We start from the raw sequence: 18,168 nt of genomic DNA on the forward strand, positions 1-18,168 counted from the left end.
AGAAAACAAGGAATTTGGGGTGATAAAACCATATGCGTGTATGTCTGAAAAACAGAATACAGAGCATGAACAAAAATATGCTAAAGATTTAAAAAAACAAACAAAACAGTGCACTTGGAACCACTGTTAAGGACTGACGTTTTGATCCTGTTTGAACTACAGATGCAAGAATGCCCTTTGATAATTATACAGCACTGTCTTCTCTTTGGTCAAACAAAAAACTACAGCTGGCGTGACACCATGCATGGTGGCAGAAACAATTTGATATAAAACAGGTGTAAAATGGTAATCTGGGCCACAGGCACTGCAGTAAAACTTGAATCACTCTTGGGCATTCAACACAAGTGTCAAATTAGTCCTTGATAGTTTGCCAAAATTGTAAGTATATCAGATTGTTGTTACAGGGAATAAAAGGGCATACTCTATAGTTTCAGATGGAAAAGAAAAAAAAAAAAGTAGTTAAAGAAGTTTCAGTAGTCCAAGACACTACAAGGTTAATCTCCGTGGTATTAACCTAAGAAACTACTGAGCTTACTTGTGGTGTCAATGTCCTGCCAAGCCAGCACGGGCTGAGGCTGTTCTGTGCTCTCCCTGCTGTTTGTACAGTGTTCATGTGCCAGCCTGTTCAAAGTACAGACTGGGAGCTTCTCAGAAACTTGAGGCTGTTACTAGTCTCCTGCAAAGCATTCAGAAGTGCAAAAAGACATGCACAAACCCTGCAAGGTGCAGAAAGGACTTACATACAGTGCCTTGTGAAAAAGGTCTGATTTAGCAGAGAATGTCAAAAAATGCAGTTCACCTAACAGCTTGTTCTGATCTGAAGTGGGGCTACTGTCTGGTACCTTGTGTCCCAGCCACATCAGCTCTATTTGGTCACACACACACACACACAAAAAAAAAAAAAAAAAAAAAAAAAAAAAAAAAAAAAAAAAAAGTAGTGAAGAATTTGCTGAGAGTAGCACGAAGAATAACAGGCGTTGCTGGCATTTATGCTGACTGTTTAGAGGGGGAAATGCAGTAATACAACTGTTTCTAAACAAGGGGAGTAAGTGGAGATACCAGCTCACAAGGCAGCACTCTTCTCACTTACGGGGTGTTATGACACAATATCATTCATACTGCAAATCTGGAACTGTTCCTTTTGTACAATGTGGTGGGGCATGAAATACAAGTCCAAAGCCAAGACCTTTGGAACAATTTGTTTTTGAAACTGGAACGAGGGTGACTGCTGTGCTTCAGCATTATCTGCATATAACAGGTCAAGTTGCACCCTCACTACTAGTAACCCATATTCAGCAGAGCAAGAATGTGAGAAGTTAAAAATGGAGAAGAATTCATTAATGCTTTAGAATGACTGACTATTAGTTCTCCTTGTTGAAGGAATAAGAGTGTCCACGATGACACTAAAGTCTTTTTGAAATATGAGAGTCTTAATTTCCTCTGTCCCTTCTTTGGTTTGCTCCCAGAGCTGACCATCATCCTGTAATGACCTGGAATGGATCCTCTATCCTGGTATCTTCAAATGTACTGCTGAATCAGGACCTTAGATTGTATTTTTCCATCTGTAGTGATGTTCTTGTGCTCTATTTAAGAAATCTGAGCAAAAAACTGCAATCACCACAGAATTTCTTCTCCATACACTAGTATGTGAAAAAGGCAGGGAAGGCTTTGTTTAATGTGAAGTTAATTGTCAAAGGGACTAGGTTTGCTCATTACTAAATTACATTACTGCATTACTGCTACAAAAAGACAAAGTCCTGGTAATTAAGAGCAGGCAGTCCTTTACAATGTGCTGCAGAGACAGCAGCAATTCATCAGTGACATTTGCAAATTGTGGCACTGTGTGCTCCTTGCACAAAAGGCACAGCTGCCCGCAGATAACATCAGTTCAGCAGCGATGGGGTCCCATTTGTTTTCTCTCTGCCTCTTGCTGTCTCGTTTGGGGAGCAGGTGAATATCAGCTGGCCCAATCTGCTCGACCTCTGGGGCTGGTCTTCTGGGAGGCGCAGCTCACCAGGCTGACCAGCGATGCACTTGTTTGCCTTGTTGAACTGGGCATGCTTAGCCCAAAAGTTATTGCTTCTCATCTACATTTTAGATTAAAGCTTCTGGAGAGATGAAGTACTCTCACTTTTTCCTTAGTCTGTGTAAAGAACCACAATTCACATCATAGACTGTCCTAACTCCAAGCAATGGGTAAAAGTTACTCATGCAAATTACAGTGACTGCAGTGTTATAGAGATTGTGCACAAGAGATTTCAGTTGCTGCAGTTCAACCTCCAGCTGGTCACTAGTGGCAGAAATCCCCTGTGCAGATGATCCCTGAAATAAGTGGAAAAAAAGATAGTGTGTCTGTCAGCAAGGTGTGTGGGGAAAAATACATCTACATGCACATATCTTTCAGATTATATCTGGTTCAGATCACCCATGTTCTTAAGTATGAGCAGCCCTGGGCTGAGTATTTGCTAGGTATAGGGCCATAAACACTGTATCCTTCAACTGTGGCTGCCATGGCAGCGTGAAGAAGTACTTAATGCATGCTCTTCCCTGGATTTTGTGTTTTATAGATGCCATGTAAAGTGACAGAGTGCATTGCTACACGGACTTCCCTGGTACCATGTGGGTAGTAATGCTGGCCACATCTGCAGAGATTGTTGCTTGCTACCCTTGTTCTCCTCAGCTTAAGGATAACACGGAAAGGCAGAAGGGAGGGCTATGGTAGGAATGCAAGCTGAAACATGTGTGTTGCTGGCAGTGAAAATTATTCTGTCCTCCAGCTGGACTTGTGCATGTTTGAGATGGCAGGCGCTACAGCAGGGGCTGTCCTCATGACAAAGGACCAGCAAATGCTCTGCACAATCCCTGAAGGACAGAGAGTCCCTGCCTTACTGCGGAACTATGGTGCTGTGTTGTCCAGAATAGGCAACAAGAGTGCACAAGGGCAGGCAGCAAGACTCCCTACCTGCAGTGTAATTACAGCTGAAAGGCCATGAGAGGTGAAGGGCATCAGGTCAGTGTCCCTCCTTTGGTGGGGAGGGAGCAGACAGTGAGTGGGGACCCTGGAGCAGATGAGCACGTTCCCCCCCATGCTTAGCTTGCTGGATTAAACCACAGCATTACCCGACATTAAATGCTACAGTGGGGTTTGCTCCAAATGTTGGGAGGTCAGCTCTTGGTATGGGGTCAAAACGAGCTGGATGGTGGGAAGCAGAAGCCACCGAGTGAGGGCTGGCAGAGCCATGAGCTTCATCGGGGACTCTGGGTTGTGCAGGATGATGTCTTGTGCTCCCAATATCCCTCAGCTGCAATCCTTTCTCAGTGGCTCCAGGGAAACCCCTGTGACTCATTTTCAGCAGAAACAGGCTAACAGGCTGGTGGAAGCATGGTAAGTGTCATTTTATGTGTAGTATCTGCTTGAGCTTGCCACAGGTAGAACTACCCATCATGACACGATCATGGATAAGGAAAAAAACTCAGAGAGAAAATGTGGTGAACAGCACTGAGCCCACAGAAAACAAATGCCAGTTAACCACACACATGGCTACTATGTGTGGAAGTGATAAATCATTCTGAGTTAGGCATGCATTGAGCTTTGTATGAGTTTCCCCACAAAAAAATCCCAAACCCTGTTGCTATATGATCATGGAAAAAAACAACAAACAACATGTATTTGATATGAAGGTCTGAAAAACTAAATTTTCTACTTTTGCATTACATAGCATAGATTTATATGTCTTAGAGCAATGTGGGAGTAATCTCTGGGCAATTTGCCATTCAGAACAGGAAAAAAGCAGGCTGATTTGTTCCCATATATAGCGTAAGTGAGTTGCTTGAGGACACTGGTTTTGTGTTGGCAGCCATTCCCCCAGTGACATTTGTGGCATGTTTCTGTCAAAGAACCAAAAGTGTGCAAGCGCTGTCTTGAAATCCCTCAGATTTTCAACCAGGAGAGGTAACTGCTTTGAAGAGTTGTGGGCATGGGTTATTTCTGCACTCTGGAGACACTCTGGGTGGGGGCAACCTGTCCTACAGGCAGGTTCTTCAGACAACAAGCCGTGCTCTCTGGCTGAGAGAAACACTGCTGGAGAAACTTGTGGAAAACACCTTTCTTGGTTGTTATCCTATTCTCAGATTAGGATGGAGGCATAGAAGGGGAACCCCCTGATAGTGTGGCTCATGGGGGTGAACATAAGGACATCTTAATTTTGTCAGTATGAGCTAGAAGCCCCAGGCTGTACTGGGAAATCATCAGCCCACAAGGCTGATACTGGAGATAGTGAAAGCAGATGTATTTGAAGAGAGCTCTGGCAACTCAAAAGCTGATAGAAGGGTGTTTGGAAGAAAGTCACCTTGCAAAACATCTTGTCCATGGTAATCCCTGTAAATAAGATGTTTATTGTTTTACAAAAGGGAGTTACATTTAGTAACCGAATCCTAATATTGAAAAATACAACATCTCAGCTTAAAGAGCAGAACTGAAATATGTGACTGTCCATATGCATCCATTTAGAGGTGTGAGGTCTTTTTTACTGCATCTTGAGCTGAATCCTATTTCAGTACCTTCTAAAAAATACACATTTTTTTTTTTCAGTAATGCCTAACCACTCACTGCTATATGTTTATTGATAGCTACAGCAGTATTATGCCCTTGGCTTACTACATTAAAGTAAGCTGATGTAGTGGCTCAGTGGAACTTATTTGAAAAATTGATAGTCTTTGGCTACAGAATTCCAATTCTGAATCAAATCACCAGCCTTTTCTCAGCTGTGGTTACCAGAATCTTTAGCAAACTAATGTGTCCAAAATTTATAAATGATATATATAGAAAAAATTGTATGTGAGACACTACACTGGGCTACACTGCTAGTGCTTGAATAAGGCGAGTTTTAGTATCAGCTTAAGAGGAGGTGGGAAAAAAGCATCTTACAGGTGTGGTACAGAAAACTAGTCCACAACTCTCAAATGTGGACCCTAACACTGGACGCCAGTTTTCATCCCTTCCTTTTGCTGGAGGAAGGGTGTCAGCACGGTGCGCATCCTCCATGTGCTCTAAAACACATGAAGATGCTTCCTCTTGTAAGTCTGAGCACTGGGAGACCTCAGGTGAACGGTGTGTGCTGCAGCAGGAGAACAAGTGAGCCCCACGCACAGCTGTTGGAAACTCCCGGTTCCTATCCTGAGCGGGATCTGACTCCTTGGGTGAGCACTTGGCGTGGGCTCGGGGGACTTCCCACAAAAGGGACAAACTCCTGCCAGGATGCTGCTGGTTGGGGGCTTGCCCAGGATTTTCTAACTTTAATTTCTGTGAAGGAGAGTCCTAATAAATGCATATGCATGTGTGCAGAACCTGATTTTGTTTTACCCTCGGGTTCAAGTTCAATCCTTTTTAGAGGGAAATATTGGCAATGTCTATATAAGCATCAAAATTAAGAGTTTTCTTCCTGCAAGCTGGCTCTTGTTTCTCCAGAAACATGGGTAAAAGAAAAAAAAAAAAGGGGGGGGGCAGGGTAGGTGAGGGGGAAGGAAAAAGAAACCAGTACAGTGCTCTCCCAACATGTGGAAAATTCTTACTGATTGAAATTTCTTACCCTGCTGGCTTTGTCAGAGATAACAGTTTTTGTCTGTGTTATCCCAACCCTCCTGCAACATTTTTTGTTTCTTGTCTTTTTTTTTCTTTTTTTTTTTTTTTTTTTTTTTTTCTGCAGAATGTTAAGCATAACTGGGAGAAATTACACATTTCTGCATGAATTGAAGGATATGGGAATGAGAAAAAAAGGGAAGAAGGGGAAAGTGGAGAAGGAAAGGCACATACTTTGGCCAGGACAATTTGGACATGCTACTGATCATCCCATCACTTGCAATTGGCCCAAGTGACCAAACATGCTGCCTGCTTTTCACATTTCACCTGTCAGCAACACCTTGTCCCTTCCCTATTCCTGCATGACACCCTGGTGTGTTTGGACTGTAAATGCCCATTTTTGTGTTCCTAATGTTACTGAGGTAAGCGTGCATGTAGCAGAGTGGATGTGCACGTAGCGAGCTGGTGCCTGGCGCTGAGCGCAGGAAGGAAGGAGGACGGCCTTGTGGTTACAGCACTCCTCCTGCACTCGGAAGAGCTGCGCGTTGTTGCTGCTTGACCTTATGTGCCACGCTGCCTCCCTGGCTCTGGTTCAGCAGAGCTCTTACAAACGCCCTTTGCTTACAACGTGTGCTGGCATATACCTCTGTGCTGCAGAAACTCCTCAGCCTGCTCCTGCATTTGACTCAACGAGGATGTAAGTTAGCAAGAACGAGGCACCTGCTGGGGGCAGCCCCATGCTGACCTGGGGCTGTGCTGCCAGTTCCCACCTAGAAATTGGAAGAAGAAAGGATAATGCAGGCTGCTAGGATGGGAGGGTGGATATCCTGAACCACTGTTATGATGCCTATGTATGTGTTGGAGGTGTGGGAGAACAAGAACTCCAGACAAGCAGCAATGGTGTGGAGAGGAGTTTTCATGTGCACGAGCTTTTTAAAGCGCTTGGGGAATGTCGAGTGAAGAAGCTGCATTATCTGAAAACAGTGACATAAAGGCATTATGCCTTACAACAACATGAGCAATGATTTATCATTAATTACCATGATGGAGCAGTTAGCCAACTTCGTTTCAGTGTTAGCAAGCTTTTGCTTTAAGGGGAATGACTGTACGCATCTGGGAATTCCCTCTTTTCTACAGAGCCGTACTGGCATTTCCCTTGGCAGCTCAGTGTGTCCCTCCTTCAATTGCTCCACGTACTTTTCCATCAACTTGAAAGTCCTGCTTGGTGATAGCTGTGTCTGGTTGAGCAAGGCAGCTCTCCAGAGCCTCGGGCCCTGAAGTGTTAGAGGTCTGCAGTTTGCTGGGTGGTGCTCCCTGGGACGGGTTGCACTAGCTGCTTCTGCGGTGCACCGCACCCGGCCTAGTCTGGTGGGGACAGTCAGAGCTGGGGACCTTGAGCTGCGGCGTCCTACACAGGGGCTCTGATGTTACTCAGACACCACATTCACTGGTGCACATCAGGAACTGCAGCAGGGGCTCTCACCAGGCAGTGAAACCAGCGTAGTGATGTTTCCGTTCCAAACTACGTTATACAGCTGGAAGATCTGCTGTTTTTCAGCTCGGTTGTACCACTCTCTAAATATGAGTAACGCAGCTCTCACAGGGCACTGCTGGGATTTCCAGGCTAGAGCTGCTGCGTTTCTCAGGGAGGCCGTTTTCCAGGGTGGGTGGGGGAAGCCAGGCTGGTGCAGGGGTTTCCTTACTCACTTTGGGGAAGACAGGGTTGAAACCAGGTGAAAGTTCAGGCTTGGACCAAAACCTCGAAGCTCGTGCTTCCCTCTTGCCGTGTCAACGTGAGGTGAATCATCCCCAGAGTGGTGCAGTGTGTGCAGTCGGGGTACAGGGCGTGCCAGGGATCTTCTCTGACTTGCACACAAAATCTGTCCAGGGGGGCTGAGCCCTGGGGTGGGGGCATGGTGAGGAGCAGCTACCTCCTTCTCGTCTTTGCAGCCAGTGAGGACAGCTGGGCCTGGAAAGATCAGTGTGGTCTTGGTTGCATTTGCTTCTGGAAAGGTACTGCGAGCTGTCAAGCAGGGCAGTAACTTCTCCTGGGTCTTCCCATTTCTCAGTGATACCAAAACCAGTGTGGGCTGGGGGTGGCCAGGACCATTCTCAAGAGGGGACCACAGAAAAAGACAGAGCTAAGGGAAAAACACGGAGATTTAATTTTAACTGTAGTAAGGTGGAGGCCATGGGTGGATAAAAGGAGTTGGTAAGACAAAAGGGTGTCAGGCTGTGGGTGTCCGAGGCTGGTGGTGGAGATGGGTGAGCAGCAGTGTCTGGGTGCCAGGCCTAGCAGCAGAGCAATGGACCGGCCCTGCACTTAACCTGCTGAGGCTGGTCCCCAGGGCAAGACGTCAGAGGGAGGTTGGGAAAGGAAGGGCGAGGCTGTGAGTCAGCCCCGCAGCTGGAGCGGGAGGGCAGAGCCTCCCAGTCCCATGCAGGCCGTGTCTGCCATGGCCTTGCTGCTTCCCTGCCTGGCCGGGGCTACCCCAGTGCCAGGTGTCCCCCTGGGGTGTCCCTGCTCGAGCATCCCCCTGCAAGCTGGGGCTCTGCAAATCCCTCTGGAAAAGCAGCAGAGGGGTGGGAGGTGACAGGCTGTGCCCAGAGGTGCTTCCAGCAGCTCCAACCACCAGTGGCTTCCTCAAGTTTTTGGCCTAGTGTGTGGCTGCTTGTGTGCTAGTGCAGCAGTGCATTGTTGTTAAAGCAGACCAGGACACATGCAATTAATTGAAAGTATGTTGACCGCTTGGCCAGTGGATGTGTGCTGATTTGTGCACTGGGCACAGCCCAGTACATCCATCCAAAATCTGGCTCCAGAGAGAGGGGGTGGCCGGCAGGGAACAGCCCCAGTTGGGTCACATCCTCCAGCCTATTCACCAGAACCAGTGTTAGCTGAGGAGGACATCAGTAAGGCAGGCAGCCTCCTCTGAAATGTTAGTGCTGCACCGAGAACATTTTTTAAGCTAAATGCCAGTTTGAGTCAGATTTCCAACAGTCAGGCATTCATCACCCAGGTTTACCCTGAGGTACCCTTACTTATAGCTGGAAACACTAGTGATTTAATAATAAATAAAGGTCCCTGTGATCAAATTCTAAAAAGCACTGTAATGTTCTCTGGATTCCTTAGGTGAAATATTGTTTTTCATTAACAAGTTCCTACCTTTTTCAAAGACAGTATGTCTCCGTCTTTCTTGTTTCCATGTAATAAAGCTGTAAAAATAAACAAATGCTACACACATAAGTATGCTTGATTTTAGGCAATATTTTACACAGTCACCATGGACATAGAATAACCCAAATAAACTTCTACTATTATGCAAAGGATGGCTTGATGAAATATTTAAGAGTGAACTGAACATTTAGTGTTGAAACATGTCAGTCAAAGAGCTGATTTTAAGACATAGTTTCTTATGTAATTAATTTAATAAGAGGAAACTATAGGTTCCAGTTGGAGACTAAGCTTTTATCCATGCTAGACAACACTGCAGTATTGTCTTCAGTATTAAAGGTCACACCGTTTGGCGATGTAAAGTACACCAGATGTGCCAAAGGTCATTTCGAGTTGCTTTGTTCAAGACCCATGCTTACCTTAAAATGTACCTACCTAGAAGGCTTAACTATAAGTCAGAGCAAAACCAATAAAAATTCCTGGGAGGCCAGCTGAGTGATGATTTGAAAAGGTTAATTAATGTTTTTTACAAGGACACTTTTTTTCCTTCAGTAGTAGAGTAGAGCCTATCAATGTAGAATCATTAAATTCATTATTCTTTGGAAACTCCAGACGTCACCTGTAAGAGAAGTGTGAAGTGCTAGTACTGAGGCTGAATTTGTAATAAATAGCATACATATTTGAAGGGATATCAAATGCTAACAGGTGTAACCTTGCATGAAGTCTTAAATTCTGAATTTCAGATAAAATTGAATAGTATCATTAATAAAGCTTTCATTTCCCTTCTTTGAACACCTGCTAATGATTTGAGGTAAGAGTTCACTCAGATGAATCATAGGAGCACACATCTCTCAAGCTGTTGGTGCAGGTTGTTTGCAGACCTGGCTATGGCTACGGTATTTATTGATTTACAACCTGTTCTTCACTGAAAGCTATTTCTTCAGTCCAGACGCTGGGGAATCAGCTTTACGTAAGTGAAAGCTTAGCTCCCAAAGTAGGATATGGTGTCTATTAGAAAACCATTATCAGTGTTTTTCCAGCGAATTAGCTTACTGCAGCCCTCAGGAATGTGCAGATACATGGAAGCAAAATTCACATGTGCCTTTGTTTTGACCAACAAAGGCATCAGAATCAGCCTCCAGCTTTCTGCAAAAACATTTCAAAATCCATAACAGCAGAGTAAATCATAGAGGAATTAATCCCCCCCCCCACCCCCCCTTTTTTTTTTTCTTTTTTTAACTCTTGCAGTGCATTAATGCTGGGGGTCTGGGGGTCTCTGTTGCAAGAATGGTATTAACACTGTAATGCTTGCAAAAATTCCTGATGTAGGTCAGGCCTGAAGTAGCATGGCAAATTGAACCTTTTAATTTTCCTCTCTACTCACATGCTTGTCCATGCAACCCCCCTCTTTTTTTTTTTTTTTTTTTTTTGTAGGTTTTGCACAGTGCTCCCTGTGCCACTTTCCATGCTTGGCCTTTACCTGTTGTTCAAATACCTGGCAATATGAGGTGAAGTTACCACTGGGGACTGCCTGAGAAGCTGTGTCAGGACTCTTTTCTAGACATACATATATACTTAAGTACGGCATAGATACCCCAAATGAATACCTAAACAATTTCAAGTAAATACACAGTTACGATTCTAATACAATTGTTGGACTACAGTAGTTTGTGGTCAGTGGGGTGTTACTTTACAAAGAAAATCTGCCTGGCTTCATGGTTACACTGCACCTTTGAATTCAGATTTTGGGTGTGATAGTGACAGACCAGATGCTCAGAGGCCTGCTTAAATGTGATTTGCTGCAGAATGGTACAAACAAAGAGCCGATTAATTTCATGATCAGGAGTCAGCCTGCTGTTGTAACAGTAGCAGTGCTCTGGATCCAACTGCTAGATTCAGACCGGTGTGGAGTGATGTTGGAGCACCGTGCTTGGCTGGCAGAACTCCAGGTGAACCTCTCTGCCAGCTATCAGGATCCACAGTATTTTAATCCCACTTCCCTGCACTGCTCAATGTCCAGTGGAAATTCCCACACATCCTATCATTCATGCCTGTGATTCACTTGCATCTAATTATATAAATATCGTACTTCTGTGCTTGACATTTCACAGATTCATAGAGAAGCATGGGGACAAAATGTTTTAACCACTGAGCATCCATGCAAAATTTAAGTTTACTTTTAAAATATTTTTGCACATAATTTTTATGTGCACTAAACCCCAAATCTGTGGTTATTTTTTTAAGGCCTGGCTCCCAGAACACCATATGCATGCTTCTGACACTCCTGATGGGTGCTGTGGTGGTGGGGCCAGCATCCCTGGTGTGCTCTGGTGCTAGGACTCCTGGCTGTGGCCCCTGGTCTCCTGGTATGACAAGCAGCAGCAGGCTGCTGACAGTGAGGGTCCTCGTGAAAGAGAAGTTAAGGATTTTCAGTGAAAAGCCTCCCCACAAACAGATAATTTTTGGTTGCTCACTTGTTGCAAAACAGTCCCCACCAGCTTGCAAAACTAGCTTGTGGTGTACAGGGACTAAAGCATTTGACCTTGGACAAGGCTGCGGGGCCTGGAACATGGTGTTTTGCTTAATGCAGTCATGGTTTCTCCAGCGTCCTGAGGAGAAGCACCTGTGATTGCTCATGGGACAAGGTTCCTATTAGTTTATACCACCAGCCACACTGGCAGCAATAAGCTCCCACTTGCTAGCTAGCTCCTCTAGGGCATGCCTGAGCTACACGCATGTTTGAGCTCCAGTGCTGGAGAGGGAATCAAAGACCATGGGTGAATGAGCGTCATACCCCATTTCAGTGTTAAAACCATCCAGTTTGTGGTGGAGGGGGCTGACAACCTGTTCTTGTTCATTGCTTTGCTGCTAAAAAGGTCGTAAAGGCTCTTCTGGCAGATTGTTCTGCCTCCACTGTCTGCTGAGTGGGGGGTGAAGGGATCTGAGCCCACCACAGGACCGGGACAGTACAGAAGTGCTGCATACATAGACCTAAGAAATCTTTGCTTTTGTCAAGGTCCCTGCCTGCCTGACACTGCAGACAACTTTGTTTATGCCTACCTTGGTTATATCTGCTGGGACTTCCCTCGGCTCTTTCCCTAGTCAGACTTTCATTTCTGCAGCTGGCCCTGGAGGTTTGCCCAACAAAATACACATAGGCACCCTGGGGTTTCTCGTAGCACAAGCAGAGGGAGAGACAGACCCACAGCTGGAGCAAATCATTGTGGTTCTCCCAGTTCAAGTGGGCTTTGGCCTAGTAGATGCTAGCTGAGAAAGGTTGCTTGGCATTTTCTCCTATGAGTTGCTCTCTCTGTGCTTCTCAGTCATACCAAGGAGTGCTTCTGAACTGCCCCATACCCCTAGAAGTGAAGGGCATGTGCCACCAACAAAAGGGGTGAGGATAAAAGTGGTTCTGGGGCTTAGCTATGTCATGAGAGGTACTGCACTTTGTAATTTGTGTCTGAGGCAGCTGCTCTCCCCGTGGCACCTCTTCTGAGGAAAAAGGACTGAAGTTTCCACCCCTGTAAACTTTGCCCTTGCGTAAGTGCCAGTTTCCCACAAAAAAGGAAATGAATGAAGTGAAAAAAACCTCTGGTCTGATGGCTGAGGATGGGCAGGAAGCGGTGTTGCTAGAAACCAAATGAAAGATAACAGCAGAGAAGTGAAGCTCTTGAGATGAGAAGATACGGGGGCACAATGGTTTTACCATTTCAGCAAGTGGAACTGCATCTTACTGGAGTGCTTCTTGCACCATTTCTGCAGTGCCTGCGTGCTTTGCTTTGCCCTTTCAGTGGGTTTGGGAGATTCCCTCCTTGAAGAGGAGAATTGCTCTACATTGACAGAATGTGAAAGGAAAGATGCATTAAATCTTTCCAGGGCCCGGGGATGTCTCCTGCTTGGCAGCACTACAGCAGAGATGTACTGTGCACTGTAAGCTGCACATCTCACTGTTTCCACACTGGGCACAATTTATGCAGATCAGATTGAAAGTTGTGTTTTGTATTAATCATAGACTTGCGAGGTAGCTTTAGCCATGGGATTTCTTTTTTCCTTCCTGATTTTTTTTTTTTTAAAGCTGAAAATAGCTGTGGCTATATTAGGGCTGTGTAAACTTTCTCAGATTTCTCTGATCTGTAAAAATCAATTCCTTTGGCTCGAGTGTCCGCAGCTGTTAGGAAGGCACTCTTTGCCATGGATTTAGTGGTTTGCCTGAATAAACCAGCAGAGCAGGACACAAACATTAAAAGCAGTGCTTATTGAATGTGAAAGCAGTGGAGGAGAGCAAAGGTGAGTCAAGGTGCAAGGTTTCCAGAAGCAGCCTTTCTGCGTACACCCACCATTCCCAGACAGCAGGCACAAGTGGGTCTGTAGTTTTAGGTAAACAGTCTCACAGTGCAGGCTTTGCCTTGCTAATGGACTGACCTGTAGCAAGGGACTTTGCACAGTCCCTGCATATAAGTTTGAATATAAGTTATTTGGAACAGTTTTTTTTTTTTTTTTTTTTTTTTTTTTTTTTTTTTTTTTTTTTTTCTGTTATTCACCTGTTATTCACCCAAACTTATTCAGCAAAAATCAGGGACATGCCACAATCCCATCCAGAGCTGGAAGGGCATCTGAGTAATGTAGCTCAGATACTAGAGCAAAACCTTAAAAAATGTTGTTTGTGGCACAGAGACTGAAAATCCAAACCAGACCTAATTTTCTATACAAAATTTCTGTAGACCCTGAAATATTTATTATAGATTGGTAGTTTCTGCTTGTGGATCATGTAAGTTTGAGTTCAGCTAAGTCATTTTCAGACAACCCTCAAAAGTTAAGACAAACAAAATGTTAAATAAACAAATTGTCTTCTCCAGTTGTTTGCTTGTATTTTTCTTCTATGCCAGACACAAACACTGGGGTGGAGGTTACAAAATCACTCAGGACATACCAAACAGCAACAATCTAATCACAGTGGAATAGGTGGAGAGAGGTGTTCATTAGTTAAACAAATCAGGCAGCACTTTCCCTTGTGCATTCAAACAAAAATGTCAGAAAACCAGAGGTGTTGTCTGAAGGACAGGAAAAGTAGATTTTTGTATGAATGACCTAAGCAAGACAAAACTCCCCAGTAAAAATCAGAGATTATAGGAACAAACACATGAATAGTTTTAGGACACTGTTATTTTTTCATTTTCTTCATTACTCACATAGCTAACATACTTTACATAACTAATGGAGAGCCGCATTTGTTTTGCACAAATATGTTTTCAATACAACCTGCTGCACTCTGCAAGTCAACAGGGCAGCATTTGTTCTTCAAATTCCCCTGTGCACCTCTTCTTATAGTCTGAGATATTCAGAACTGGGAAGAACCTCCATAACTTTCTGACTCCAAAGAGAAGTGTTTTTTTCAAAGTCAGTTATTATGGTTCAAGAAATAGCTTGATTGGATCAAGTGTAGTGGTTACTGTAATGATATTTTCAGAACATAATTGGCACAAACCCTACCTGCTATGAAGAGGCTCTTCTTTCAGGACATGCAGTGCCTTTGGCATTCATTAATGTGCATTAGCACTTGCAGATGAAATATTTAAATATGTGATGGTGGGGTTGTTTATATTTAACATAGGGATTGTGGATGCACATTTTGCATACAAATGAGTTGTATGTATCTTCTTTTAAAAATAATAATAATGAAAGTGTCTGGATAGTGCTTTTCTCATCAGTTACTATACTGATATCTGCATTCAGCTCGGAATATTTCCAAAGATTTCTGGTGCTGCATCTTAGCTTACTTTCTCCCAGCATGGTGATATCTGATAGATACAGACCATCCAGACAGCACAGACTACTTGATAAGAGGCTTTTGGGGTCCACAGGGGAGCAGGGTGCAATGGCACCTTTTGGCATCGGCGCGCTGTTTTTTTGAGCAGTTTTATCTGATTTCCCCTTAGCTTACTTGAAATTTTGTAAGCCATGTTTACTAAACCCTCCTGTTGTGCTTGTCCATATCAGTTCTGCAGAAGCTGAGAGGGTGAGGTGGAGAGCCTTGCCCACAGGTGCAGAGCTAGTGCCGGGTCCAGCTCGGTGTGACCATGCCCCCTGCAGACCACCTCTCCTGATGAGGGAGACGAAGCCGAGGTGGCACCAGTGTGTTGGGGACAGCGTTGCCTTTCCAGCAGCAGGGCTGGCACCAGGAAGGAGGACCTCCCACTGATAACGCTGCTCTGCAGGCCCTTTTGCCAACAGTATTTTCCCTGCAAATGTGACCACCTCTGCTCTGACTGACATTTCTTTAAACCAAGAGAGGGAAGGAGAACAAGACTGTTATGACAAAAAAGAGAAAGTTTTAGGTCTTGGCAGAAAATGCCTTGCACATCATGTTTTAAAGATACCTAATTTTATAACTGTATCAGGAGAGCAAAGAAAATATTTTCTGGGAATCAATGCCTACGGTGAAGTGGTGTTTCAACTGGAACATAGCAAGTACTCTTAGGCTATTTTACATTTTGTCTGAAAGACACCATTTCTCAGTGTTTTAAACTGCAGTTGCATAAAAGTTGGAATGTTGTTGACTTACATTTATTGAAAGTATCTGGATTCAGATTTACAGGGTGAATTCACAAAGTAAAATGTTGCTTGTTTCATTTTGTTGTGGTCTGCTTGAAAAGATTTGACTGGATACCTGTATTTGCAGACTCCTTTCACTGAGTGTATGTTTACAGGTACATTACTCGCACAGCTTAAATAGGGAAAAAAGCTACCTAAGCCAACCATTGATCTGGCAACATCTCCCTGTATTGAAATCAGGTCTTCTTCTATTATAGGAAAGTCATCATAGATCACTCCCCTTAGCTGGCACAGTAGTACTGGCAAAAGTTTTGATGCACAGAATAGACCTGGCCTTTGTTCCCCTCACCCACTATCTCTGCAAAGCAGGAGGTCAGCTCATATCACAGTGAAGCTAGTCAGCTCCTAGCACCAGCAGCTGTCAGATTTCTGCTAGTTTTACTGGATCCAGCTGTCAGATAAGGGCAATTAATTACTCTTAAGTGGTTAAATGACAACTGTAGTCATTTGTCCCACCTGCTGTATAACGTTTTATATTTCAGAAAAAAAAAAATTAATTAATTTTTCTGCTTGGCATACATAAATCTGGACTGGCAAATACTGCTGTGCTGTGTATTCACCACAGTACTGGTGATGCAACGTACTTAGGGAATCCTTACTGGTGAGATCATATAATGGAAAAAAAGAAGAAGAATAGGTGGGGATGCCTTAGCTTATTTGTTATTTTATAATATAGGCATATTAAACTGCGTCTGAAATGTGCCTTCAGTATGAAAAATGTAATCTTTTCAGAAATTATGGTGCAATGGACTAGATACCCCAGCCCACTGCTGGATCTGGGGCATGCCACACTGGAGCAGATCTTCAGTACAACTCAGAGGTGTTTTGCATGGACTTTCTTTAAAGGTAAAAAATATGGAACAGAGATTTTCTGTTGGATATTGTAGCTAGCTGAGCATTTGAGGCTTGTTTTTGCACAAAAGTACATGTCCACATTTTCTTGTCTTTTATGTCTTTTATGCAGTTGTCTGCATTTAAGGAGTTTTTACTCTATGTGAGAGCTAAAAGCTATTTCTACCACTTGAGATGTAATCAATTTGCTGTTATACATTTAGCCAAACAAAAACTTTTTTTTTTTTTTTGTGGTGGTGGGGAAATGACTGGTGTGATACTTTTGGCACATTGCATGTTGTGTTTCAGGTTTAACAGCTCTTTCAGAAAGACCTGGATAATCTTAAATATATGGGCTACAGTGGCACCGAAGATAAAACAGCTGTGGCTACTTCCCATCTAAGCAGCACCAAAGAAGGCCTGTGGTCATATTGTTCTCCTCATTCCTACATTAGCAGAAAAAATACAGTTTTGGTTTTCAGGGAAGGCAGTTTAGAAGTCTGCATGGGCACTGCTGGAATCAGCACTGAATCAGCCCTGAAGGCCAAGGTTCAACTGTGATGTCCTGCACCTTGCTGATGTTCTCGCCCGTCCTGTCCATCGCTGCCAAACCGTGTGCACGTGGGGGTGAGGGCAGCACATAGCTATGTGCACTGCTTGTGTCTATATTTGTAAGATATACGGTACAAGGAATGTTCCCAGGCGCTGGAACCTGACTATCTATACCCTTAAATTGTTAAAACAGTCCCATGTGCAGTTCCAGCCCCTGCCAGCCAGCGCTCCCCTCGACAATTGCCAGGCACTTATTTGGAAGTTGGCGTGGGCCAGGGCCTGTATCCAGCAGGCAGCCCGCACCCAGCCATCCTCCCCTGGAAAGTCGGAAGGCTGAACAGTGTAGGCACAGGCTGTGCAGTGCCAAAGAGCAGTCCCTCACACACCAGGCCTGCCAGAATAGCTGAGGCTGCTGCCCATTGCCCTCTGCTGATGGGTGGGCAGCTGGGTGTGCTGGCAGAGAGAGACAGTAGGCCTCACACCTTTTCCCATAGCATGTTCCTCAGCAGGGGCACATGCACAGCAGCCCCCTAGCTAGTCAGTGAGACTGCCTTCCCTCCTGGTGCTCCCCAGCTACTGTTTTGTTCACAGCACTCTCTGACACGTGCATTACACAACACTCCTACCTAGTCTATCTACTTTAATTGATGTTGCTGCAGACCATCTTCCTGTGTCCTCTTCAGAGCGTGCTGATCAAACTGCTTCCCATGGGTGAAATAGGTTCTTTCTTCAGGGTTTTCCTGTGCTTGGGAGCAAGGGTGGGGATCTATCTATCTGTCATATTTGCATCAGTTTCTAAATGAAATGTGAGCACAGAGTATATGGAAAACATTCTGCCTTGTAGAAATTAACTTGACAAGGATAAATAAATGAGTGCCAAAGAAATAAGTGTCACAGGCCTTTGTTTGGATGTTTTTTTTCTTGCATCTTGTCCATTACAAAGCATATAACTGGGGTAACAATGAAAAGAGGGGCATTACAGAAAGTTACACTGTAGTGAATCGTGTGCCTCATGGTTAGTATTCAATTTGTAGTATTTGCATTTTGTTTGAGAGGCTATGGAAAAAGAAGCAGAAGTGGGTATTCCACTATAACTTGAAAAACATCCTTCTCACGTCCTACCCCAAGCAAACCTACTTCCTACCCAAAACAAACAAACATAATACTTGCAGAAATGAAGGGTTTTCTGTGAGATGCATGTTTGTGCCAGTCTAACTTTTTGGAGATTGAGTTATTTAAGTTATTTAAGCTTTTGGCAGTATCATAGCTGTGTATATAAGTGACAGGAAAAAGAATAGCCTTAGCTGAATTTACGTTTATAGAACTTGTAAACACTAGTAGCAGTCTGAGTTGCAAAGCTCTCACAGTTGTCAGCTGTTTGTTCCCCAGTGCATAAATCTTACTTTAATTAGAGATGTATATT

The 18,168-nt window shown here is 44.2% G+C and overlaps 1 long non-coding RNA gene across 1 annotated transcript; it reads left to right on the top strand.

Annotated features, from left to right (window-relative positions):
* Positions 1-15,858: 15,858 nt before the first annotated feature.
* LOC311427544 lies at positions 15,859-17,631 on the top strand. Its single transcript, XR_014687417.1, has 3 exons — positions 15,859-15,999; positions 16,095-16,208; positions 16,503-17,631. It is a non-coding gene; the product is annotated as an uncharacterized lncRNA (long non-coding RNA).
* Positions 17,632-18,168: the final 537 nt, after the last annotated feature.

The sequence above is a fragment of the Aythya ferina genome (assembly GCF_964211825.1).
Source record: "Aythya ferina genome assembly, chromosome: Z".
NCBI classification, from domain to species: Eukaryota; Metazoa; Chordata; class Aves; order Anseriformes; family Anatidae; genus Aythya; species Aythya ferina.